At 54.5% G+C, this 19,534-nt stretch overlaps 1 protein-coding gene across 11 annotated transcripts in view; it reads right to left on the reverse strand.

Annotated features, from left to right (window-relative positions):
* LINGO1 (leucine rich repeat and Ig domain containing 1) overlaps positions 1–19,534 on the reverse strand; it is a 207,255-nt gene that overhangs the window by 78,186 nt on the left and 109,535 nt on the right. The window contains exon 1 of one of the 11 annotated variants that reach the window (XM_025390126.1): positions 16,364–16,477. The exons of 8 other annotated variants lie outside the window; for them this stretch is intronic. The gene's annotated coding sequence lies outside the window, so the exon portion shown is untranslated. Of the gene's footprint in view, positions 1–4,767; positions 4,946–5,187; positions 5,293–16,363; positions 16,478–19,534 lie in introns of those variants that run through there. 2 more of the 11 variants (XM_025390120.1, XM_025390115.1) reach the window with 2 other exon arrangements.

Here is a 19,534-nt window from a genome sequence, read left to right on the forward strand (position 1 = left end):
GTACACGGGAAAAACTGAGGTCCAGAGAGGAGAAGGGATTTGCCCGAGGTCACACAGTGAGAGAGTGGCAAAGGCAAACACAGTTCCTCCAACTCCTGGCCCTGATCCTCCATAGTACCCACTGCCCTTCCCATCATGGCCTCGTGTTTTCCCATCATGCTCATCACTAGCAGAGTGTCCTGCTGTCCTGATATCCATGCTGCCATGAGTTGGGCTGTCCCTGGGGAAAGGAATGTCCCTGGGGAAGGGTGTCAGGCCACCCTTGAAGGGACCTGCCTCCTCCAGCCACTGCCACTGGACCCTCCCTCAGCCCCCCTAGCAAAGCAGCCCCAATGAATGTCCTGAGATTGTCCCGGAAAACTGTCGCTCAGAGGGGAAGCCTCTTGGGCAAAGTGTCGTTATTTATAACAGAAGACACCGCAGGCTGCCTAAACACTCCACAACAGAGATGACGGAGTGATTCACGGCACCCCTGCCAAGAGAGTAGGACACAGCCATTAAAAACGATCAACGAAGAGGCCGGCAGTGATGCTGAGTAATGTTTCCGTGACAATAATGAGGTGGAAAACTGAGAAATGGGTGCAGGTGGGGGTTGGGTTGCGGGGTGTACGAGGCCCACTCCCATCTGTCACCCTCACCCACGCTGCGGCATCGTAGGGTCCAGATTACAGACCCGCTTTACAGGAGGAGTGGGGGCTTAGAGAAAGCAACCACATGCGTGCTCCTGGCTCCATGGAGAGTGTGGGCAGAGTGGGGCTTGAACCCTTGATTTCTGATGCCAAAGACAGACTTCTACAGCTGCCCTTTGTGCTATGATGGCAGCATGACGGCTGCCCTTTCCTTCTTACTTACTCGTCTTTTGTAAACACATATGTACATCATACTTATTAAGTGCCAGGAACCTTTCTCAGCCCTTGACAAATTAAAAGTTAACTCATGGAATCTGTAAAACTGGGTGAAGGAACAATGACTACCTCCATTGTTTGGAGAAGGAAAATGAGGCACAGAGAGATTAAGTAACCTGGGGCCACTTCTACTTCCCAAATATTCTGCAAGGTCTAGTACTGCCATTACAGGAAGAGGATAAGGCGGCAGAGAGGGAGTGGCTGTTGCCTGGAGGAGTGGAAAAACAGATGGAGAGTTTTCCTCCTTTTTAATTTCATGGCAAATCTTTTTTATGGCAATTGAACGGAAAAAGTTCAAGAAGTAAAATAAATGTAGCAAGGAAAAGGTTTTTTTAAAAAACAAGCACACAAACGAAAATGAAAACTTATCAGATTGAAGTCACGGATGCATCCGACAGACCTCGACTGTGAATGTAATACACCTCCCAGCAGCAAAACTCATGTCCCTAGGCTTTTCTGCCAATGTCCTGACCTGGGACCACTCCCTCCTGCCTGGGTGAGATCCTCACCTCCAAGGGCAGCAGGGAGCAGCCCTGGGCAGAGGTAAACTTCATTAAACACCTGCAGGCTCCGTCCCGCCTCCGAGCCCCCTGCTGCCTGCAGTGCTCCAGCCACCGGCAAGCACTGAAACTCAGCACACCATGGCGTCCAGGCCTCTGCCTCTAGCCCCAGCCAGCCCCATTCCATAGGTGGAGCAATGGAGGCCCAACAGGCGAAAGACTAGACCAGAGGTCACACTGCTACTGAACACGAAATGCCTGTGTGTGTGCTTATGAGTGTGCATGAACACGGCCCACAGGGACATGTGTGTCTCCCACGCATGCGGTGCTTCAGGCCCAGGTGATTAAAAGGGCAGGTGATTCCCAGCTTACACACCCACGTGCACGTGTGCACACACATACACGCACACACAAAACTGTCATATCATTAACTGCTACTACAGCCACAATGGCATCATCTGCTATTTCTTCCTATTTCTTGTTTTCTGCGTTATTTTTCATTCATGCCGCACACACAAAACTGTCATATCATTAACTGCTACTACAGCCACAATGGCATCATCTGCTATTTCTTCCTATTTCTTGTTTTCTGCGTTATTTTTCATTCATGCATCAAATACTTATTCGGCACTTACTATACGCTAGGTACATTATAGGGGCTAGGATTCACTGGGGTACAACACAGACAAGTTTGGTACTCTCATGGGAACAGGGGATACCGATGATAAACAAATAAGCAAATAAACAAGATAATTCCAAAGAGTGACAGGCAATAACAATCATAAAACCTGGTAATGTGAAAGAGAAGACTTGGGCTGGGGCTGGTGGGTTACTCAAGCTAGAGGGGCAAGGAAGGTCTTTCTGAAGCAGTCACATTGGAATTTATTCTGTGGGAAATGAAGCTGCAGCAGGAGGCTGGGGCCCTGAGGGCCAGGGTAAGCGCTTTGGATTTCATCCCAAATGCAATGAAAAGTAACTGGAGGGTTTTAACCAGGGAAGTGCTATGATGTTTTCCTCATTGTCTGGAGCTGCCAAGTGGAGACTGAACTCAAGGGCATCAGCCCTGGGGCAGAGGACCAGTGTCACAATCGCCCGAGGACAAGGAGACAGCCTTAACCAGAGGGATGGCACAGAGAGGGAGGAAACAGACAGATTCGGGCAGTGTGTTGTGGCAGAACCAACTGGTTGATGAGTTGGATGTGAGGGGGTGGGGGTAAGAAAAGGAGAGTAATGGAGGAAGACTCGTAGAGCTTCTACCATAGACAGGGACTGCTTTCACAACCAGACCCCACCCCTCAAGAAGCCTCAGGGGCCTGATCAGGACTTCCAGTCTCTGACGAAGGGACTTGGCATGTGTGTGTCCAAACAGCAGAGCTAGGCCTAAGAAGAAAAGATTCCAGGGAGACAGAGCTCTGTTCAGCATGAGAAACAGTGAGCTTCCTGTCCCTGGAGGTATGCAAGCAGAGGTCTGGGGACCATGTGTGTTGGGTGGGGATTTGCACTAAAAGGGGAGGTTGATTTCTGCCATGAGTTTCTTTAATTCTGTCAATACATGAATCAGGGCTAGACTGCATGAATTGAAGCAGGTGTTATAGAGAGTCAAGGGAAGGCAAGGTAATGTCCAGCATATAGTTATTATTATTATTATTAAGACTTTACAGATCACAGTACGCTCCCACCGATTCTCTACCTGGATCTGAAGCCCACGCTGTGAGGCAGGTAGGGCATCATGATCAGCCTGATCTAGCCGATGAGGAAACAGGCCCAGCGAGGGAGTGGGCTCAGCCCAGGGTTCCACAGCACATCAGCCTCACACCCTCTGTGGCCTCACACCTATGGAACTTCTCCTCCCTCATCCCCAGCACCCCTGCCCCGGAAGATGCAGGATCTCCCCACTCCACCCAGGCTTCCATCCAGCTGCCAAGACTCCCATCCCTGGAGGTTAGAGGCATTCTTTGCCCCCTGCCCCAAAACTTGGGAGGGGGTCTCAGCCTAGAAGATTTCCCCCCTGGTTACACAGGCCCTGATCCTCCACTCTGTCCCCTTTACCCCTGGTGGTTTCACCACAGCCCCTTAAGTTGGTTCCTTCAAATTAGAGCAGTATCAAATACTAGGCTTTGCCCAGAAATGAAATAAAGTAGGGTCCCTCCCACGAGGCGTCGTTCTTCCCCCACACCTACGGCTGCTGTGGGCCAGGGACAACCAGAACCCACCTGACCACCTTCTGACCACCTTCCCCTTTCCTACCAGACAGGCAGAGAGGGCACCTGGGCAGGTAGGAGTGTCAGGAGGTAGGGTCTCCCCGGGGGGCCTGGGATTGCCAGGTGGGGAAGCTGCCACCTACTGGCACTACATCGTACACTGAACACTCGGGATAATCTTTTTTTTTTTTTTGATTTTTGACCAGCAGTTTGCCCTGACAGACCCCAGGATAGTCTTGAGGGCCAAGTGGGAGCATCTCACTCTTCAGGTGAGGCAGTGAAAGCTTGGATAGATTAAAGAACTTGTCCAAATTCGAAATATTAAATGGAAAGAAACAGCTTATAAGTGCTGGAGCCAGAATTTGAACCCAGGGCCGACTGATTCCAAAGATCCGGTGCTGTCCCCTGCTCCCTGCTGCCTCGTGGAAGTGCCAGGCAGTTCGAAGAGGCAGCCCGGTGAGCAGATGGGGTGGGCAGGGGGAGGCAGAGAGAGGCAGTGGTTGTAGGGTGGGAGGGAGAAGGCGAGACAAAGAAAGGACAAAGAGAGCAGCAGAAACAGCTGAATCGACAGGGGAACCCTGCAGGGGCCAGAAGGTGGCAGCTCTGGAAGCCACCCTCCTGGTCAATGCAAGGCTAACAAGGCTACCCCGGTGCCATCTGCCCCTCAGATCTAGCCACTAGTGTTACCTGGGCTCATCTCCAGATGCCCAGGCCCAAGGAGCCCCCAGTCATTGAGAGTGCTCCGCAGTCATTAAAGGCATCCCCTACTCGTTGAAGGGCACAGGTCAGGCCCCTGTGGGCCAGTCCTGGGGCAGGGAAATGGGTTGGGGGAGTAGAGGGGCCAGCTCTGGCCCTGGGCAAGGCCATCTGCCCAGCCTCCCCCTGCCCCAGCCTGGCTGGAGTGTTCAGCTGCCCAGGCTGCCCACCATGCCGGCCGATCTGTGGCTGAGCTCTGGGCTGGCCAGGTGTTCCCAAGTCCAGCTGGCAGCCCAGCACCATCAGCCTGTCCCCAGAGCATGCAAGGTTTAAGCAACAGCCTTTCCACTGAACATTTTCGAAGAAAAATATCTTTTTTTTTTTTTTTTCTTCTGAAGAGAGAGAAAGGGAGGGAGGTGGAAACTGGCAAGGGAGGAGGAGAGAAGGAGGGAGGGAGAAACCTACCCCATCATTGCAGTCAAGGTCACAGGCACCGGCACGGGGCGGGCTGGGCAAGGAGCCTTTAATCTGGGAGTTCAGGCTGAGGAAACTACACGCTTGAAGCCGGAGTACATTACTGCCCTGAATGATCTGTCGGCTTCTATTAGGCTAAATATCTCTGTATAATGGGGAATTATCCTCTGAAGAGGCAAACTGCCGGCCTCTCCAGGGAGGGGGCGGTGGGAACCTCGCATCGTGAGGGCTCTCCCACGGTGGGGCGGGGGGAGCAGGACCGACTCAGAAAGCCAACCCAGTCCCACACCCCCACCCTGGAGAGTCACAGCCAGCAGCTGCTTTGATGTTTGTGGCGGGTGCCCGCCTCCCTTCCTTCCTCCCCGGACTCTTCCCTTCCTCCCTTCATATGAGCCTGGAATGATGCCAGACCCGGGTGTAGGCCTGACAAGGCCACTGGTCAGCCAGGTGACCCCAGGCAAGTCTCTGAGCCTCTCGGAATCTCTGTTTTCCTGTCTGTTAGATGGAGCTAATAATACCCGCCCGAAGGCTGGCCGTGCCGGGGGTGAGCGTGAGGCTGGCATGGAGCCCAGCACAGACTGGACATCCTGCTCTGCCCACCGCGGAGGGCCCCCCGTCCTCCTCATCCTCACTGGCTCACCCAGGGCACCACCACCTCCTCCAGGAAACCCTCCCTGCCCCCTATCTCGGGGTGTCTCCCACCCTGGGCACCTACAGCCAGAACCCCACCTCCGGGCCCTCCGTTTCCAGTGGCTGAGTAGGAGCCTCAGTTTTAGGAGATCCCCCTGAGCAGAACGGACCCCTCCTCATCTTCCAAACCCCCACCCACACACTCAGAACTGGGCACCCGGGCCTGCCCCAATTTGTGGGCTTGGAGGCAGGGGTTAGGGTGGCACCACAGGCATGGGTGGGGCCCACAGAGGGGTGACACTCATGGGAAGGCGATCAGCACCAGGGTAGCTGGGCCAGGAAGCCAGAAATCCCAGGACAGGGGTCTGCAAGAGCAGGGTAATAGCTGAACCATCAGCAGGACTGGCTAAGGCACAAGGCAGGGCTTGGGGCCAGGTCAGAGGAGCAGAGAGGTGGGCAGGAGCTTGAAGCTGCAGTGAGCTGTGATCATGCCACTGCATTCCAGCCTAGGCAATAGAGCTGGGGCTCAGTGCCAGGTTCCTGGTGCAGGGCAGTGTAGGGGCTGGAGCAGTTCAGGCCAGGAAGGGTCTTGGGGGTCAGGCAGGGGCAGAACTGACCTGTGCATGTGGGCATGAGGGTCAGATGATGGTGGCAGGGTGGGGATCAGGGTACCAGGTGACAAGGTTCTGCAGACCCCAGACTCTGTTCTCAGGGCTCCTGTGCTACCCTCAACCTGTAGTGAATCCCCGGAACGGTTCAGATGCAGCCACTGCTGTTGCAGGGCCTGCGGGTGGGGGCAATTCCAGGGCAAGACGCCTAGAGCCCAGTGGGACACACAGAAAGGAAGTCACCTCTAGGACAGGTCAGAGGCACACTGTGTTACCCACTTCCCTCAGTAGGCCCATAGGTCCAGCCCAGAGTTCCCACAGCCTGGGGGAGCTGCCAGTTCACTCATTCACTCACTCGTTTATTCAGCAAATGCCCTCTAATGCTTTCTGTGAACTAAGAGTACAAACACACCTGAGCAGGGTGTGGGGTGGAGCGCAGGAAGGTGAGAGATGACAACTTGGGGGCTGTGTGAGAGCAGGAGCCTGAGGGGCTGTGGAAACAGGGTAGGGGGCATCTGATCCAGGGCTGGGGTTTGGGAAAGGCTTCCAGGGTGAAAGGATCTTTGAAGGGGTATTAAAGGAAAACGAGTTGGGTTTGGAAGCAGTGGGGAAGGGCACCGCAGACGACCCCAGTGACAAAGCCCAGTGGCTGGAGAGGGAGACCGCCCCCTCCTTCAGGCAGGGCCTAGCAGGCACCACACGGGGTGGAGCTCTTATCCTAGGAGCCAGCAGGAGCCTGAAGTTCTAAGTGGAGAGTACCCAGGGTCCGGATTCGTGCTTCAGAAACATCATTCCAGCTGCCACCTGGGGGAGGATGGATTTCAGGCAGGCGGAAGGACAGGAGGAAGTGAGTTAGGAATGAGGCAGTGGCCAGGGGAGAGGTGGGGTACAGCAATAGAGACGAGGGCGGATGAGGGAGGGATCTGGGAGGCGGAAACTGCAAAGTGAGGGCGGCGGTTATAATCCACAGTGCCAGCGTCCCACTGAGCATCCCCCACGCCTTCTGTCCAAACAGCATCTTTAACTCTGTAAAAAATCCATTAGTTACTTTGATCTGCACAACACTCAGGTGAGGCAGCCAGGCCAGGAATTCATTGCTTACTTAGTTCATTAATTCAACAAGCATGTGTTGAGTGCCTACTATGTTCCAGGCACCATTCTGGCCCACCCAACACAAGGAAAAACTAAGACTCACAGATGCTGCCCGAGTTCCACAGGGGTGACCAGGACCTGCTACTGGTTTGGGAACCCAGACGCCCTGCATATTTGGGGAAGGGGTGGGGTCACACGCCAAGCAGGAGCTGTGGAAAGGGAATGCCTGACAGTGGGGCTGGCTCATGGCCCTCCAGGGCAGGGATGAGCCTCAGTCTGGAGGAGAAGTACCTCTTCCTCCAAGGTGGGCATGGGAAACCAGAGAGACACAGTGGGGTGGAAGGAAGCACAGTCGGGGGGGAAGGCTGACCTCCACGGGCTGGAGGCTGGAAAGGGTGAGGGGACACAGATCAGGAATGGCAGGGCCATTAGGCCCAGCAGACTGTGGGTAGGGCCAGAGGGTGAGAAGGGTCGGGTGAGCACAGCAGGAGGATTGGGAGTGGGGCTGCCTCCTCGAAAGTGCTTGCAGGGAGAGGGGAGAGGTGGAGGCAAAGTCCCTGAGTCCCTACGGACGACAGCAGGCCCCTGGACTGCCCTAGTGGGTGCCCCGTGCAATGGCCTCAGGCTGCTCTGTGCTAAATGGGGGGCTAAGGAGCCAAGAGAAGGAAGAACTTCCTCGGAGGTGGCTCCCAAGGGCCCAGGGATGTGTCAGGACAGACCAAGGGCAGCCTGACTGCCTCCTGAGCTCACTCACACTGCCAGGACAGGAGCTGCTGGTCAACTCCTCGTCTCCGTTCCCCCAAGTCCAGCCCTATCTACCCCCAACATTAGCATTCACTGCTGAGGACCTTGGTAGTCCCCTTGCTTCCCTGGGTCCCCCTCTCTTCATCAGCAAACTGGGGTGGCTCCCACCTCACCGATGGTCAGGAAAGCACTAGCCCAGACCCTGCACACAGTAAGTGCATACTAACCGTCATCCCTACACACAGTAAGTGCATACTAACCATCATCCCCTGCACACAGTAAGCACATACTAACCATCATTCCCGCACACAGTAAGCGCATACCAACCATCATCCCCACACAGTAAGCGCACACTAACTATCATTCCCACATACAGTAAGCACATACCAACCATCATCTGCACACAGTAAGCGCATACCAACCATCATTCATGCACACAGTCAGCACATACCAACCATCATCCCCACACACAGTAAGCACATACCAACCATCATCTGCACACAGTAAGTGCATACTAACCATCATCCATGTACATAGTTAGCACATACTGTCATCCGCACACAGTAAGCACATATTAACCATCATCCCCATACACAGTAAGTGCATACTAGCTGTCATCTCTGTGCATAGTAAGCACATACTAACCATCATCTCTGCACACAGTAAGCACATACTAACCATCATTTCCCCCCTCCACCTCCCTGGTGACAGGACCCCTTAGAGCCCAGTCCTCAGCATTCCCCATGTCTCAAACACACTAAGTGCTCAATTAACTTTATGGGCTGAGTTTACCTGCTAACCAGCTGTTAGCAATATGACCAGGTCAGAATTCTGCCCATTGGACCCGGTAGGGAAGGGGCTGAGAGGAAGGACTTGGCAGACACCACAGGGGGCAGGAAAGGAATCAGCAGAGGTCAAGGTAACAGGGGTGGCAGAGGCCCTGCTGTCACCACACACGGTAGCATTCTCAGTCTTTCAGGAGGCAGCTGGGGAGCCAGCAGAGGGGAGGGCTGAGGGCAGGGCACTCCCAGGTAGAGGGTCCCCGGGCAGATCAGCCTCCTGCCCATCAAACCTGCTCATCAAACCTGCTCTAGGCCTCCTCAGGGCACCTTCAGCCCTGAGAGCTGCTCCCCTCAACACACCTCTCCCCACCTTGAAATCTATCCCACTGTCTACCAAGCTCTCCCCTAACAAGAGCATTGCAGAGAAATTGAAAAAAGTCAAAAGGAGTTGCCTACTCTGGGAGAAGGGGCAGAGCTGGGAAGATTCACAGAGGTGGCAGCTTTTCAACTGTGTGGGCCTCACCTAGCCCCTCTGTGAAATGGGAGTGCTCTACTATGATGACAACAACTCTTACTACTACTGCTACTAATAGGTAAAGCATTTTGGGCACATACCCTGTGCCAGGCTCTGTGTGAGTACTCTGTGCTCAGAGAAACCGAGGCAGAGCTGAAGCCAAACCTGACCCTCCTAAACTCAGTTTGGGCGGACTGGCTGGTGGAGGGAGTGACTGGGGTCTGAGCCTTGGGCCAGCTGCAGGCAGGGTGGTAGGTGGGGTCAGTGTTACCAGTGGTCAAAGTCTCCGAGTTGTATTACTCCAAGTGTTTTTCACATCACTGCAAGTAGCTGCTCCTGCTAAACCTGGGTGAGCAGGGGTGGGCGGGGGAGGGAATCTTCCAGAACCAAGCCAGAGGCAGCAAGGTCAGGGGTTAAGGATAGCTGCAGCAGCTCAGCTTGGTCCCCTCACAGTGTTAAAAACACTGGTGCTATGTGCGGCCTGCTACTCGCAGTCTCCCTCTTCCTGTCTTCCACAGGACAACCTCACCCATGTGCCAGGCTTCAGCCCTTGGTCTAAACAGGCAGGGGTGGGTGGGAGGTCCGCATCACCATGGAAGAGGGACCGGGGCAGGAGAAGAGTGGCAATGTCCTCTGCTATGCGTACTCCTACACTGAAACTGCACACGGATAGGTGTTCTTATTCCCACTTGACAGATGAGGAAACTGAGGCTCTGAGGCATATGTTCCTTGCCCAAGGACAGGGGAAATGACAGAGCTGGGATGCACACCTAGCACTGTCTGGTTCTAAAGGACAAGGAGATGCCAAAGGCTGAAAGGTGAATGACACAGGAGTTGGGGTGCATCTCAAACATAACCAACAGGCCTGGGGGGGTCTTTTGGGGGGAACCCTTCCTGGCTGTCCTCTCAGTGGCTGCAGGTCGTCCCAAGCCCAGGGCCAAGGTGGTTCTGGCAGGCTGAGGAGATGAGGAGAAAAGAGGCAGGGGAGAATGAGAGAAGTCTCTTCTTTGGCTTCCAGCAGCTTTCTACTCACCCAGTTCCTGCCCCAAAGCATCCCACCTCCCTGGCTGGGTGGGAACCCAGGAGGCCCCAAGTTGATCAAGGGGCCCGAGAAGGCTTGTGACATAGTTTGGGTATCTGTCGCCTCCAAAGAGCACGCTGAAATGTGGCCCCCCGTGTTGGAGGTGGGGCCTGGTGGAAGATGTTTGGGTCATGGGGCAGATCATTTACGAATGGTTTGGTGCCGTTCTTGCCCCCTAAGGAGGAATGAGTTCTCACTCTATTCGTTCCCATGAGAACGGATGGTTAAAAAGAGCCTGGCACCTACCTCCACCCACGGCTCCCTCACTTCCTTCCTCTTGTCATGCGATGCCAGCTCCCCTTCGCTGTCTGCCATGAGTGGAAGCTCCCTGAGGCCCCCTCTCCTGATGCAGATGCCAGCACCATGCTTGTACAGCCTGCAGAACCATGACCCAAACATATTCCTTTTCTTTATAAATTACCCAGCCTCAGGTATTCCCCTAAAGTAACACACAAACGGACTAAGAGAGCTTGCACGGGGCCAGGAGTTTGGGGGTATGGTTAAAGAGAGACGAAGGTCCAGCTGAAAGCTAGGACCCAAAAGCCACCTGGGGGCTGAGGCTAGTAGTAGTAGAGGGGGTCAGGGAGGCCCAAGAGAACAGGTGTCACAGGTGGTGCCTGAAGCCCCACACTAGAGCTTCATGCCTTTGGGTGATCCAAGGTGTTTAGTTCTCCCAAGGCTTTTGCACCTGGGAGAGGCAACAACTAGGAATATTGGCAGTGGATGCTAGGGCTGTGGGGCTCTGCCCCATCCTTCACTAACACACTGTTTCTTGGCTCAAGTGTTTTGCCCTCTCTGGTTCCTAGTCATCCCGTCTGCAACATGAAGTGTCCAGGCCTAAGGCTGGGGGACACCTGCATCAGGCGGGTGGAGAGGCCCCAGACAAGCTGCCTCTCCCCATGCCAAGCAGGAGTGTTGACCCTGTTACAGCACCTGCCATTCCCGAGGGATCATGTGCCTGGGGTATGGTATCACAGATGACCCCACCCTCCACCCCAGGGGCCTGGGGAGGAGGCTTTGCCTCCTTCAGTTAGTGTTCCCATTTAGAAAGCATCAACAGAACATAGGCCACATGCTCAGCACAACATGCCATGGCCTTCTTGCAGCCTCTCAATGAGACCGTGATGCAGGTATCAGTATTCTAATTCTCCAGGTGAAGAAACTGAGGCTCAGACCAAAGTGGCCAGAAAGAGTTGCAGACCGGCCCCATGAGGGTGGTTTGGTTCAGCACCCCAGACAGCTGCCTTCCTGACTACCTGACTACTCCCAGTCCACCTGGGCTACACACACACACCAATGGCTAAGCTTGCTCTTCCCAATCCCTGATCCTATCTAAACTCCACCCAGCTTTTCCCAGCAGCTCCAGCGGCATGGCTGTGTTCTGTGCCACACAGCACTGAGACTTCAACAATGCAGCTCTTGCTCCCTAATACTTCTGTCTTAAATCTCATTCTCCCAGCAGCTCCTTGAGGCAGGCGACAGTCTCTTTCCTTCTTTCTTTAACAGAGTCCAGCCACACAGAGGGGACTGGGGAGAACCCACTGGCTTTGGAGCAGGCAGATGTGAATGAGAACTGAGCTGGGAACTACTGGGTACATTGCTTTGCCTCACTGAGCTTCAGATCCCCCAGCTGTGAAGCGAACTGCTCTGTCCATCTTGCAGGCTTGCAGATGAGCCAGGGCAAAGGGTTACTCCTTCCTCATGTCAGCAGGGGCCTCCTTCCAACTCTCCCTGAGTCTCTTCCTCCTGGAACTTCACTTAAATTCTGGACCACTTCCCCCATGAAATTTTCCAAATGACTCACAAATGGGGGGATTCTTGTTACTGAGAAATGTCAGGAAGGCCCAAGAGAACAGCTGGTACAGTGCCTGGAGTCCCACTCTTAGAACGTGATTGTTTCATGTCCTTGTGGGTTCTCAGTTCCTACAAGGGTTTTGAGCCAGGAGGAGGGAACACCTAAGAATATTGGCAGTGGGAGGTAGGGTTCTGGGTCCCTCCATTACTAACACACTTTGTGTCTTGGAACAAGTGTCTTTCCCTCTCTGAACCTCATCTGCACCATGAGGTGTCCAGGCCTACAGCAGGAGGGGTGGCACTCTTCCCACCGCTCCCTGGAAGCAAAGGAGGAAATGCTTGTGGCGTGATGTCAGGGATACTGGGAAGGACCCTCCAGAGCCCTAAAATCCAGGACCACAATGCTCAAAATGCCTCCACTGGGGCTGACACATTCCTTTAATCTCTAACAAAGAGAGAAGCCCAATCCTTGGGGTTGATGGGCCCCTACAGACAGGCTCTGCCCGGTCCCCAGCTGCTGGGGACAGGACCTGCCTGCATGCCTCAGACTTTGCAGGAAGGTCTCCTTGACCATCCTGAGGCCTAGTTGGCCTTCCTAGGAAGTTTTGACTTGAGGAAGGCTGAACTCACAGGCCCCAGTCTAGGCAGAAAGAGGAAGAAGATTCTATGGGGGACCCATAGGAAGAGAGCTCTGCCAAAGGTCCCTCTGCCCCAGGAAGGAATGCTGAGGGAGCCTGAAAAGGAAAAAAGAGACAAGGAGTTTGAGTCTGGTCTCTGCCACTTAACAAGCTGTGACCTCAGAAAGACACTTTATCTTTTTGAGTTCCAGTTTCCTAATCTTAAGATGGGGGCAATAATATCCACCATCAGGGCGCCTCATGCACGGCAAGTTCTGAAGGATCTGCAGAAGCTATGACCATTCAAGCTTCTGCTCATCAAGGCTCAGAGAAGTGGCATCAGCCTTGAGCTGCTGACTAACAGGCCCCATGGGAGAGACAAGCAGAGAGCTCAGAGGGAGTGTGGATGAGGCAGGGCCTCCAATCTGCCTCTGAGGCTACACATAGAGCACTATGCTGAGCCCCAACCATGGCCACACATTGAGCCCCGATCCTGGTCACACACTGAACCCCAAGCCTGATCACAAACTGAACCCTGACCCTGGTCAGACACTGAGTCCCAACTCTGGTCATACACTGAGCTCTGACCCTGGTCACACACTGAGCTCTGACCCTGGTCACACACTGAGCTCTGACCCTGGTCACACTGAGTCCCAACTCTGGTCAGACGCTGAGCCCCAACTCCAGTCAGACGCTGAGCTCTGACCCTGGTCACACACTGAGCTCTGACCCTGGTCACACTGAGTCCCAACTCTGGTCAGACGCTGAGCCCCAACTCCAGTCAGACGCTGAGCTCTGACCCTGGTCACACACTGAGCCCTGACCCTGGGCACACACTGAGTTCTGACCCTGGTCACAGACTGAGTTCTGACCCTGGGCACACACTGAGCCCCGACCCTGGGCACACACTGAGCTCTGACCCTGGTCACACACTGAGCCCTGACCCTGGGCACACGCTGAGCCCTGACCCTGGTCAGACACTGGGCCCTGACCCTAGTCACACACCTTAACCCTTGACACACTAAGCAATGGTCACACAGTGAGCCTTAACACCAGTCATAGACTGTGTTCTGACCCTGGATACATACTTAGCTCTCACCATGGACACACTGAGCCCTGGTCCCACCCTGAACCCTGTCTCTGGCCCCACAATGTAAATCCTGACCCTGGTTGCACGCAGCCCTGACAGTCACTAGCCACCATGCCCAGTTTGCACCAGAGACCAGTGTCATGGTCTAGGCCCTAGGGAGGGTGGCCAGGCTCCCATTTCCTTGTGGAGAATTTACTGGGTTAATCTTCTGTCATATGAGCTGGCTCATCCCTGACAGAGGTGCGGGGAGATGCCGCTACCCCATGCCACACACACACACACACACACACATACACACATCAGTCCACTTCCAGCACCCTGGGCCTTGCTTTCCAGGCTCCCCGACCAGTTTTATTCCCTGACCACAACTCCACAACCCAAGCCCTGGAGATGCTCCTTGGCTCCCAGCTCAGAAGAGAGGAAGGTGAGACTGGAATGCTGAAGGGAAAGGGCGCTATGCTTCACTCATTCGCAGGGCTCACTGCCCAACGGGGGACACTGAGGTCACTGGGAGGTGCATGGTGGCCCCAGGGCTCCCGTCCTGGTCCAGGGCTCTTTCCACCCAGTCCTCTGGCTGCCTAGAGGTTTCCCTCCTCTCAGTGCCCACACCGCCCAGCTGGCAGAGGAGGGCCCCTGTGATAGGGGCAGGCAAGTGCCAAGCACCCTCCCAAGACCAAGAAGGTGAGGTGGCAGGGGCTGGTAAAGCCTCGGGGAGCCACCCTGTCCTGGGCTCTGCCACCCTCGGAAAGCCCTGACTTGGAGCTAATTTTTTACTTCTTCCCAGGCTGAACAATGGAATATTCTGGATCCTCTCAGGCACAATGGTGCCAAGAGGCTGAGCTGTCCCCACTCTTGCAGGGTGGCTGAGGCCTTCTGGGCTGCATGTCCTAGGGGAGAGTCAGCCACTGACTCCAGACATGGCCCCGGGTGAAGACCACCGTGGTCACACTGGAGGTGAGGGGCCCACTGATGCCTGAAATCCCAGCACTCATTCACCCTGTAGGGCAAAGCACTGCTCTTTTCAAACGCAAGCTGAGATGGGGCCAACAGCTCTGGGTCCCACCCTGGCTTGGAGTACTGCCAGCTGTGTGGCCCGGGGTGGGCTGCACTTTACCTTTCTGAGCTTTGGATCCCTTGTCTGTAAGATGGGGATAATCATATACAAATCCCATTGTTGTCACAGCTAAGATCCTGATATCCTTGCCATCTCCCCTTGATGTCCTACAAACACCTCATTATTCCTCGTCCCCAAACCTCTCCTTCTCCAGGGCTCCTTCCTTGGCAAACGTCTCCACCATCAACCCAGCTGCCCAAACTATAAACCTTGCCTCTCTGTGATATCCCCACCCAACCCAGCACCTTTGTCCTGAGTCAGGCCCACCACGGCCTGCCAGACCCCCTGGAGTGGCCCACCTTACTCTTCTGTGTCCTTGTGTCCCTCTGCTCTTCACCCGGCAGCCAGGGCAGCACTGTTGAAGCCTAAGTTAGATTAGGTCCCTTCCCTGCTTAAAACCCTCCAGCAACTTCCTCTTTCTCTTAGACCAAAACCCATCCACCCTCCTCACTATTGGCCCCAGGTTCGGTTTGACCCAGCCCTGACCACCTACCCAACCCCACCTCCTCTGGTTCTCTTCCTGCTACCCCACAAGTTTCCTTCCAGCTCCTCAACACACCAAGGTTCTCCAGGACATGGAATGCTCTTCCTGTTCCTTGCACACAGCTCCTTCTTATCCATCTGATAATGGGATAAGATGCCTCCTCAGAGAAGCCCTCCCAGACTGCCCAGTCTCAGTGTGCCAGAAGCCCCCTAGCTGCATTCTCTATTGTTCTCTTGTTCTGCTCATTACAATTTGCAATTATACATCTACTTGCTTATTTACTTACTACTTGTCGCCACCCCGATCCCAAGACGAACTGTGAGCTTCACTCGGAAAGGGGCCATGGCTGCCTTGCTCACTAGGCCATGCCTAGCCCCTAGCACAGAGCCTGGAACACAGCAGGTGCTCAAGAAGCAGGAATCCCTGCTGAGGAGCAGACCAGAGACTCCACCCTCTCTGCTTCCCCAGCCAGACCCAGAAGCTATAGCCAGAGTTCCAGAGGAGGTGCTGGCAGGACAGACACATGGATAGGCATGGTTCTGCCTCCATGGGCAATGCCCATGGCTGTGGCAGTGCCAGGATGCCACACGGATTCCCTGCAGGGGACAGTACAGCGATGGACTGAGCAGAGAAGGACCTGCAACTACTGAGACCATGCCAGCAGCTGGGTGTTCTTGAAGCAAATTGCCTCAGCAGGTGGCAGGCTGCAGGCAGAGATGCTAGAGGGGAACAGGATGTGCCATGTCTTCTGATGCTCCAGGAGAGAGAGAGAGAGAGAGAGAGAGAGAGAGAGAGAGAGAGAAAGAGAAAGAGAGAGAGAGAGAGAGAGAAAGACAAGGGAGAAATGGTGGTGGGGGGAGGAGGAGGAGAAGGAGAAGTCCAAATGGAAGTGTGCTCCACCCCACATTATGCAGACAGGAGAAAGAAAAGGGCCTCCATGGTCAAGCTCCTCTGGAAAGTAGAAGCAATGTAGGTTCACTTCCTGCTACATGCCTAATGATGGGCACCTGACGCCTGTGGCCACAGACCCTGCTCACCATGACTCTTGAAGCACAAATGATCCCGACCATTCTGCAGATGAGAAAACAGCTCAAAATGGCCACATGGCTTGCCCAAGGGGGCACCACCAGCAAGAGATGGAGCTTAAAATCAGGTCAGCACTGGGGCACCAGGGATTTTAGCCAGACATCAAGAAAATCCCCTAAACAAGTCAGGGAGAAACCCTGATCCCAGGAAGGGCTAGGGTCTCCCAGAAGCTGGTGGGCAAAAGGACTGGACAAGTGGCTGAGGGCAGGAGGCTGAACCTATTAACTTCCAGAGTCCCACCCAGCTGTGACATTCTGCAACCACTGCGTAAGCTCCAGCAGCCTCCAGGAGGGTGAGCTCAGGAAGAGGCTGGGCAGTCCCTGAGAACCCCTGGGGGAGGCTCTGACCATCAGGATTTGCCAGGACGCCAGGCAGGAGCACAGGCACCAATCCAAGGTGGTTCTATTCTCTGTGGGAGGTCCTGACCTTCTAGGGCCACCAACGGAGATGTGGGTGACCACAAGTCCCAGAAGAAAAGGGGCTAGAAAGGACGAGATGAGGGAGAGAAGGAGCTCTCTCCTATGGCCAAACCAGCCAGCAGGGAACCCTGTCCCACAGTTTTGACAGGTATCAGGCACCAGCTTGCCCAGAATTTCTGTCTTGCACAAGGTAATTACAGTTCTTCCTGTGTAATGAGATGGTTTTTAAAGGCCATTCAAAAGAAATTTCCTATAACGAGGTGAAGGGGTTTATAGTGTTAGACATCAAGGAAGCTGGTAATTGGTGGGACCCAGGCTGAGTCCTGGAGTGAAGCGACGCGTTTCCACATCTAAAAGGCGAGAAGAGCAGGAGGGTGGATGGTGAGCCCTGGGAAGGAGGACAGAAACTTTACCGGCAGCCCGGTGTGCCCTGAAGAGCAGAGTGGGGCATCGGGAGGCTGGAACCCTGTTGGGGCAGAGGAAACTGATGGAGCTGGGGCTGGTCAGGAGCAGGGGAAAACCTACAGGGGTGAAGCCACAGGGTGGAAGTCTGGGCTCAGAAGGAAAACGAAGGTACCAGGTTGAATAGTGTCCCCCCAAATTCATGTCCATCTGGAACCTCAGAATGTGACCTTATTTGGAAATAGGGTCCTTGCAGAGGTAATCAGTTACAAGGAGGTCATACTGGAATAGGGTGGGTCCTGATCCAACGACTGATGTTCTTATGCAAGAGATCAGCTTGCCCAGGTGCAGTGGCTCACGCCTGTAATTCCAGCACTTTGGGACTTTGGGAGGCCAAGTCAGGCAGATCACCTGAGGTCAAGAGTTCGAGACCAGCCTGGCCAACAGGGTGAAACCCAGTCTCTAATACAAAAATTAGGCAGACGTGGTGGTGGGCGCCTGGATCTCCAGCTACTCAGGAGATTAGTGGGTTCAAGGCAGAAGAATTGCTTGAACCCAGGAGGCGGAGGTTGCAACGAGCAGAGATCCTACCACTGCGCTCCGTAGACACACTTAGGGGAGGAGGCCATGTGAAGATGGAGGCAGAGGCTGGAGTGATGCATCTTCAAGCCAAGGAATGCCAGCAACACCAGGAGCTGGGAGAGGCCAGGAACATCCTCCCCTAGAGCCCTCAGAGAGAGTACAGCCCTGCGGGCACATTGGTCTCAGACTTCCAGCCTCCAGGGCTGTGAGAGAGTAATTTCTATTGTTTTAAACCACCAGGTTTATAGTAATTTGTTACGGCAGCTCTAAGAAACTAGTACAATAATTGTTCTAACAACTGCAACTATCTGGCCATGGAAAATGGCCTCAAAATGGGGTGAGCCTCCCACCTGCAGAGGTGTGCGAGCAAAGCTGGAGCATGCTCAGTGCCCCCAGAACTCTGGACAGCTCCCAAGGCAGGTTCACAGTTCGTCTTCCATTTGACCTCACTGTATGCAGGGAGCCATACAGACAGGGTCATCATTCCCCTCCCACGGGTTTGGAAACTGAGGCCAAGAACCTGCTCAAGAGCACAAAGTGGCCAGAGTCAGGGACAGTGGCAGGCCTGGAATCCCGGCATCCTGACCGCCAGTTTCGGGCTGGTTCAGGCTCACTGACTTGGGTCCTCCTTTTGTGCCTTCTCTGTCTCTAGATTCAACTGTGGTTCAATGTCCTGGAAGGCAGAGAAAAACCCAGCTTCCCTGTACCTGGCTGTTCCAGACTGAAAGTGGCATCACTGCTGAAAGGCCTTTCCCAACTCTCTCCTGAAGTTTTCCAGTGGCGCTGTAGGCCCACTTCTCTGATGTGCCTGTCCTGATGGAGCCACAAGCTTCTCAGACATGACTTGGCTTATGGAGAAGCTACACTAGCTGGTAGGCCCTTGATGAGCATCTACTGTGTGCAAAGCCCTGGCACAGTGGAGGGTGGGGGTAAACACAGGGAAGGTGGGAGCCAACGTATCAGGGACTGAGTCCATCCATATCAGACCACCCAGTGAGACCCCACACTGTGTCCCCAGACCTAGTTTGGCTTCTCACTGGGCATCGCAGACCCTCATCAGGAGGATGGAGAGAGATAGTAAAAGGGTGGGTCTGAGGAGGGCACTGGGGAGTTGGAGCAGTGAAGAGGAGCCCCCTATGGAGGAGGAAGGGAGAAGAGAGGGTGGCAGAGGGAAGCTGCAGCTCCTCTGGTTTCTCCTGCTCCTTCCAGGCCTCTGGATTCCCAGGGGGGCGGGGGCCACCCTGGGCTGTCCCTCACCCCCACCCACACCTGGCATTCAGCTCCTCCCTCCCCGTGTCTGCCTGCATTGCTGGAGAACTTCAGGAAGGCCCTTCAGCTCTGACACCAAATGAAGCAGGAGCATGGCCAAGCTTGCCAGCCCAGGCAGCCCAGCTCTAAATGCTGGTTAATTGGCACTGAGTGGCAGAGGGACATGAGGAATGGGCTTTGAAGTCACCTGGTGGGACTTGTCCAGCAGGAACAATGGGCCACCCGGCTGGTAGAGAGTCTCGGCTCCTAATTAGGAACCACTTTGAACATGGAGGCATCAGATTAATGAGGTTTACAGCGCTCGGTTTCACGGTGTGGCAGGCTGCCTCTGTTCTCTGATCGCAGTTTGATGCCAAAACCTTGTTCTCTAAATCAAAGGTTCTCCAGAAACCCCGTTTTCTGACGCGCCTTGGATTTCTGCTGGGCGTCTCTGCCAGGGAGCTAAAAGCC

Source organism: Theropithecus gelada, chromosome 7a (assembly GCF_003255815.1).
Source record: "Theropithecus gelada isolate Dixy chromosome 7a, Tgel_1.0, whole genome shotgun sequence".
In the NCBI taxonomy this organism is placed as follows: domain Eukaryota; kingdom Metazoa; phylum Chordata; class Mammalia; order Primates; family Cercopithecidae; genus Theropithecus; species Theropithecus gelada.